Source organism: Triticum aestivum, chromosome 1D (assembly GCF_018294505.1).
Source record: "Triticum aestivum cultivar Chinese Spring chromosome 1D, IWGSC CS RefSeq v2.1, whole genome shotgun sequence".
Lineage (NCBI taxonomy): Eukaryota > Viridiplantae > Streptophyta > Magnoliopsida > Poales > Poaceae > Triticum > Triticum aestivum.
This window is the reverse complement of record NC_057796.1, coordinates 84,399,368-84,407,152: the sequence shown is the minus strand read 5'-3', so window position 1 is coordinate 84,407,152 and position 7,785 is coordinate 84,399,368.

Below are 7,785 nucleotides of genomic sequence, written 5' to 3'. Positions count from 1 at the left end.
CTTGACTCTCCGGTAGAAACTTTGGGGCACTCTTTGAGTTCTTTGTGTTGGTTGAATAGATGAATATGAGATTGTGTGATGCATATCGTATAATCATACCCACGGATACTTGAGGTAACACTGGAGTATCTAGGTGACATTAGGGTTTTGGTTGATTTGTGTCTTAAGGTGTTATTCTATTACAAACTCTATGATAGATCGAACGGAAAGAATAGCTTCATGTTATTTTACTACGGACTCTTGAATAGATAGATCGGAAAGGATAACTTTGAGGTGGTTTCGTACCCTACCATAATCTCTTCGTTTGTTCTCTGCTATTAGTGACTTTGGAGTGACTCTTTGTTACATGTTGAGGGATAGTTATATGATCCAATTATGTTATTATTGTTGAGAGAACATGCACTAGTGAAAGTATGAACCCTAGGCCTTGTTTCAACGCATTGTAATACCGTTTGTGCTCACTTTTATCATTAGTTACCTTGCTGTTTTTACATTTTCAGATTACAAAAACCTATATCTACTATCCATATTGCACTTGTGTCACCATCTCTTCGCCGAACTAGTGCACCTATACAAATTACCATTGTATTGGATGTGTTGGGGACACAAGAGACTCTTTGTTATTTGGTTGCAGGGTTGTTTGAGAGAGACCATCTTCATCCTACGCCTCCCATGGATTGATAAACCTTAGGCCATCCACTTGAGGGAAATTTGCTACTGTCCTACAAACCTCTGCACTTGGAGGCCCAACAAAGAATAAGGTTGTGTAGTAGACATCAAGCTCTTTTCTGGCGCTGTTGCCGGGGAGGTGAGTGCTTGAAGGTATATCTTTAGATCTTGCAATCGAATCTTTTAGTTTCTTGTTTTATCACTAGTTTAGTTTATAAAAGAAAACTAAAAAAATGGAATTGAGTTTGTCTCATACGCTTCATCTTTTTAATATCTTTCGTAAGTATGATGAAAAGGAAAATTGTGCTCAAGTGCTAGAAGAAGAAGTCTATAAAATGTTTGGCACTAAATCTTTGAATGATGAGCATGATTGCAATGTTGTTAGTATGAACTCTTTGAATATCCATAGTACTAATGATGATTGCACTAGTTATGATGAAAATGTCTCCTATAAACATGTCAATTTTTGTGGAGTGCATTGGGCTTGCAAGTACACACCAAATAGGGAAGATAGATATTGCAAGAGGCATAAGCATTTAGAAACTAAATTGTTGCAAGAAAGGCTAGATGTTTGTGCTAAAAATTTAAATTTTCTTAGCCGTACTTGTGAACATTGCAATGAACGGGGTCATTTAACTATCCGATGCAAATTGTTTCATGATCTAACCGTGTCCAAAAATTGTGATGACTTGATTTCCCTTGCACATTATAATGAACTTAATTTGCTTATGGGTTACGAAGAAATGAAACGTATAACTAAGCATCTTCCAGAATTTGTCCGTTATAAACTTCTTGATTTTGATCTAGAGAAAATTTATGCATTGAAAACCCTTATATTTCCAATTACATAAAGACGAGAAAACAAATAGAAGATGAAGAGAATACTAATGAAAGGGAAGAGACTTCCCAATATCCTCCTATTATTTCTTATGATGAATCAGGTAGCGAGGATGAGCCTTCTATTCAACCAATCTCATTAATAAGGAGCTCCAAAAAGAGGATTGAACCCACACATGATGTGGTGAAGAAGAAGAAAAGAAAAAGGAAGAGAGGTAAAAAGATATCTCTCGCAAATAATGTTGCTCCTATTATTGTTGTGCCTCGTGAAAATGAATCAAAAATAATTGTGGAAGATGATGCACTTGATGATGATCTCGTTATGCCTATTGCTTGTTGTGATGATTATGATTGGGAAGATAATGATACTTCTTATGATCTTGAAAATCTTTTTGGCATTTGCTTGGAAGAATATGATAATAATGTTTGCTATATTATTGGTGCTATCTATACTATTAATGATGAGAGTGGTTATGCTTATGATATGAAAAGGCCCAAGCTTGGGGATGCTATGTTTGATGAGAATGACACATTTGAGAATATTTTTGCTAAAATTAATGTTTGTCCCAAGCTTGGGGATGCTACGTTTAATGAAGATGATATTTTTAGTCTCCCAAGTTTTGATATGCAAATTTATAATGATGATAGCATGCCTCCTACTTATGATGATTATATTGATGAAAGTGGGTTTGGAAGAGTGTCAACTTTAGGAAGTAATGATCCCACTATTTTGGAGGATGTTGAATCTTATTGTGATGATTATGAAAGTGGATTTGGAGAGGTCATGACTTTATTTAGCAATGATTCCACTATCTTGGAAGAGGTTTCAATCGATTATGATGAGAACAAAGTCGCTACTTATGATGATTATTGTGATGATACATATGCTATAAAAGTAGTGATGATTATATTTATAAAACTTGTCATGATTATGATTCCCCTTTTTCTGAACATTACTCTTTTAATGTGGAAACAATTTATAGTATTCAAGTCTCTTATGATACTCCCACTATCCCGAATGAGAAGAATTTTGCTTATGTGGAGAGTAGTAAATTTTCTATGCTTGTAGATCATGAAAAGAATGCTTTAGGTGCTGATTATATTGTTGAATTTATTCATGATGCTACTGAAAATTATTATGAAGGAGGAACATATGCTTGTAGAAATTGCAATAATATCAAGTTTCCTCTCTATGTGCTTAAAGTTTTGAAGTTATGCTTGTTTTGCCTTCCTATGCTAGTTGATTATTGTTCCCATAAGTTGTTTGCTCACAAAATCCCAATGCATAGGAAGTGGGTTAGACTTAAATGTTCTAGTCATATTCTTCATGATGCTCTCTTTATGTTTCAATTCTTATCTTTTATGTGAGCATCATTGAAATCATCATGCCTAGCTAGGGCGTTAAACGATAGCGCTTGTTGGGAGGCAACCCAAATTTATTTTTGTTCTTTGCTTTTTGGTTCTGTTTAGTAATAAATAATCCATCTAGCCTCTGGTTAGATGTGGTTTTGTGTTTTAATTAGTGTTTGTGCCAAGTAAGACCTATAGGATCTTCTTGGATGATAATTATTTGATCTTGCTGAAAATTCCAGAAACTTTCTGTTCACGAAAACAATTGTTTAAAATGACCAGAAAGTGAGAAAATATTGATTCCAATTGCAGCAGATCAATAAAATTTTTTATCTAGGTCTTCCTATTTTGGTAGAATTTTTGGAGTTCCGGAAGTATACGTTTGATACAGATTACTACAGACTATTCTGTTTTTGACAGATTCTGTTTTCTATGTGTTGTTTGCTTATTTTGATGAATCTATGAGTAGTATCGGAGGGTATGCACCATAGATAAGTTGGAATACAGTAGATATTACACCAATATGAATTTAGAATGAGTTCACAACAGTACCAAAAGTGGTGATTTATTTTCTTATACTAACGGAGCTTACGAGTTTTCTGTTGAGTTTTGCGTTGTCAAGTTTTCAAGTTTTGGGTAAAGGATTCGATGGACTATGGAATAAGGAGTGTCAAGAGCCTAAGCTTGGGGATGCCCAAGGCACCCCAAGTTAATATTCAAGGATAACCAAGAGCCTAAGCTTGGGGATGCCCCGGAAGGCATCCCCTCTTTCGTCTTTGTTCATCGGTAACTTTACTTGGAGCTATATTTTTATTCACCACATGATATGTGTTTTGCTTGGAGCGTCGTTTTATTTTCTTTAGGTTTGCTTGCTGTTTGAATAAAATACCAAGATCTGAAATCCTTAAATAAGAGAGAGTCTTCACATAGCTACATAATTATTTAACTACTCATTGATCTTCACTTATATCTTTTTGGAGTAGTTTGTCATTTACTCGTGTGCTTTACTTATATCCTATGAGTAAATGGTTGAATGATTTGAATATCATAAATCTGAAATTATATATGTTTCATATGCTTATCCCATGGGGAGTAATGACTTCACATATAAGAAGTAGAGGTGGTAAATTTATTGAAGGTTAGCAAACATTGTATTGGTCACTTGAACAATTCATGAAAGAATATTGAAGGAAGAGAGATTTCACATATAAATATACTATCTTGGACATCTTCTATGATTGTGAGCCCCATTAATTATTTTCAAACCTGAGCAAATTAGTTGAAGTTGGACAAGGAAGACAACATAATGAGTTATGCTTGGGTATATTTGTATAGAAGTTATATTGTTATGGATCCTCTAACATGTGGTGCTTGTTATTTAGAATCCTTTGCTAGCCAAAATATCTATACTAAGCGGGAATACTGCTTGTGCATCCAAATTCCTTGAACCCAGTTTCTTCCATGAGTGTCCACCATATCTACCTATATGCGGTATTTACCTGCCGTTCCAAGTAAATTTGCATGTGCCAAACTCTAAACCTTCAAATAATAATCTGTTTTGTATGCCCGAATCGCTCATGTAGCAACTAGGGGCTGTTAGTATCTTCGATGCTAGGTGGGTTATTCTCACGATGAGTGGACTCCGCTCATCATTCACGAGAAAATGGCTGGTAACTGGGATGCCCAGTCCTATGATCAAAAGATCAAAAACAAATTCGCAAATAATTTAAACAAAACTCCCCCAGGAATGTTGATAGTTGGACGGCACCCGTTGTTTCGGACAAGCCATGGAGTGTGAATGTTGGTGGAGGGGGAGTAAAAACTTTACCTTTCTGCGTGGGAACCGCCTATAATGTATGTAGTATGGAAGATATTGGGAACTCTTGGTCGTTATGTTGACAATGAAAGCATACCTCTCAAAATTATTTTCATCTCTGTTTTAGCTTCGAGCTCTGGCACCTCTGTAAATCCCTGCTTCCCTCTGCGAACGGCCTATCTTTTACTTTTATGCAAGACTCAATAGTATTCCTTCTCATTCCAACCTACTCTTTAGTTGGCAAGCATCGTGTGATGGAAAGATCTAAGCATATATGGCCATTCAAATATATTTGAGCATGAATTATTATTGTTGACATTACCCTTGAGGTAAAAGGTTGGGAGGCGAAACATTAAGCCCCTTTCTTTCTCTGTGTTCGATGAATACTATTTGTTCAAAAAATATGCTTTGAGTGGTAGCAATCATGGAAGACTAAATGATAGTTGAGTATGTGAAGTTTGCGGAATCAAAGCTCTGACATAGACTCTTCCTGAAAATAAGATGAATTGTAATTGTTTGATGACTAATAACACGGTTTGTTAGTTTTCAAGAAAGTTTATGATCTAACTTTAACATGTGAATAGCTTGTCACTTGATCATGAAAAGTTCTATGAGTTGAGCTACTGTTATGACATATGATGATGCTAGAAAAGGTGATTGAAATTATCATTGATCAAACTTGTGCACCTGCTAGCATACACACTTCATAAATTATTTCTTTTATCATTTACCTACTCGAGGACGAGCAGGAATTAAGCTTGGGGATGCTGATACGTCTCCAACGTATCTATAATTTATGAAGTATTCATGCTATTAATTATCTGTTTTGAATATCAAACGGAGTCCAAACGGAATGAAACCTTCGGGAGAGTTATTTTTGGAACGGAAGCAATCCAGAAGACTTGGAGTGTACGTAAGGGAAGCAACGAGGAAGGCACGAGGCAGGGGGGCGCGCCCACCCCCTGGGCACGCCCTCCACCCTCGTGGGCCCCTCGTGGCTCCCCTGACCGACTTCTTTCGCCTATATAAGTCCATATACCCTAAAAACGTCGGAGAACAGAATAGATTGGGAGTTCCGCCGCCGCAAGCCTCTGTAGCCACCAAAAACCAATCGGGACCCTGTTCCGGCACCCTGCGAAAGGGGGGAACCCTCACCGGTGGCCATCTTCATCATCCCGGCGCTCTCCATGACGAGGAGGGAGTAGTTCACCCTCAGGGCTGAGGGTATGTACCAGTAGCTATGTGTTTGATCTCTCTCTCTCTCTCGGGTTCTTGAGGTGATACGATCTTGATGTATCGCGATCTTTGCTATTATAGTTGGATCTTATGATGTTTCTCCCCCTCCACTCTCTTGTAATGGATTGAGTTTTCCCTTTGAAGTTATCTTATCGGATTGAGTCTTTAAGGATTTGAGACACTTGATGTATGTCTTGCGTGGGATACCCATGGTGACAATGGGGTATTCTATTGATCCACTTGATGTATGTTTTGGTGATCAACTTGCGGTTTCCGCCCATGAACCTATGCATAGGGGTTGGCACACGTTTTCGTCTTGACTCTCTGGTAGAAACTTTGGGGCACTCTTTGAGTTCTTTGTGTTGGTTGAATAGATGAATCTGAGATTGTGTGATGCATATCGTATAATCATACCCACGGATACTTGAGGTGACACTGGAGTATCTAGGTGACATTAGGGTTTTGGTTGATTTGTGTCTTAAGGTGTTATTCTAGTACGAACTCTATGATAGATCGAACGGAAAGAATAGCTTCATGTTATTTTACTACGGACTCTTGAATAGATAGATCAGAAAGGATAACTTTGAGGTGGTTTCGTACCCTACCATAATCTCTTCGTTTGTTCTCTGCAATTAGTGACTTTGGAGTGACTCTTTGTTGCATGTTGAGGGATAGTTATATGATCCAATTATGTTATTATTGTTGAGAGAACTTAAACTAGTGAAAGTATGAACTCTAGGCCTTGTTTCAACGCATTGCAATACCGTTTGTGCTCACTTTTATCATTAGTTACCTTGATGTTTTTATATTTTCAGATTACAAAAACCTATATCTACTATCCATATTGCACTTGTGTCACCATCTCTTCGCCGAACTAGTGCACCTATACAATTTACCATTGTATTGGGTGTGTTGGGGACACAAGAGACTCTTTGTTATTTGGTTGCAGGGTTGTTTGAGAGAGACCATCTTCATCCTACGCCTCCCACGGATTGATAAACCTTAGGTCATCCACTTGAGGGAAATTTGCCACTGCCCTACAAACCTCTGCACTTGGAGGCCCAACAACGTCTACAAGAAGAAGGTTGTGTAGTAGACATCAGAAATCATATGACAATATTCAAATATGTTGCTGTTAAAAGAATGATCATGATGCCCTCATGTCCGCATTTTATTTTATCGACACCTCTATCTCTAAACATGTGGACATATTTATCGTTATCGGCTTCCGCTTGAGGACAAGCGAGGTATAAGCTTGCGGGAGTTGATACGTCCATTTTATATCATGCTTGTATATCGATTTTTATTGCATTATGAGCTGTTATTACACGTTATGTCACAATACTTATGCCTATTCTCTCTTATTTTACAAGGTTTACATGAAGAGGGAGAATGCCGGCAACTGTGATTCTGGGCTGGAAAAGTAGCAAATATTAGAGACCTATTCTGCACAGCTCCAAAAGTCCTGAAACTTCACGGAAGTCATTTTTATAATTAATAAAAAATACTGAGCGAAGAAACTACCAGAGGGGGGCCACAGCCTGGCCACGAGGGTGGGAGGCGCGCCCTACCCACCTGGGCGCGCCCCCTGCCTCGTGGGCCTCCTGGCAGGCCTCTGGCGCCCATCTTCTGCTATATGAAGTCTTTCATTCGAGAAAAAAATCATAAGCAAGCTTTCGAGAAGAAACTCCGCCGCCACGAGGCGGAACCTTTGCAGAACCAATCTAGGGCTCCGGCGGAGCTGTTCTGCCGGGGAAACTTCCCTCCGGGAGGGGGAAATCATCGCCATTGTCATCACCAACGACCCTCTCATCGGTAGGGGGTCAATCTCCATCAAGATCTTCACCAGCACCATCTCCTCTCAAACCCTAGTTCAT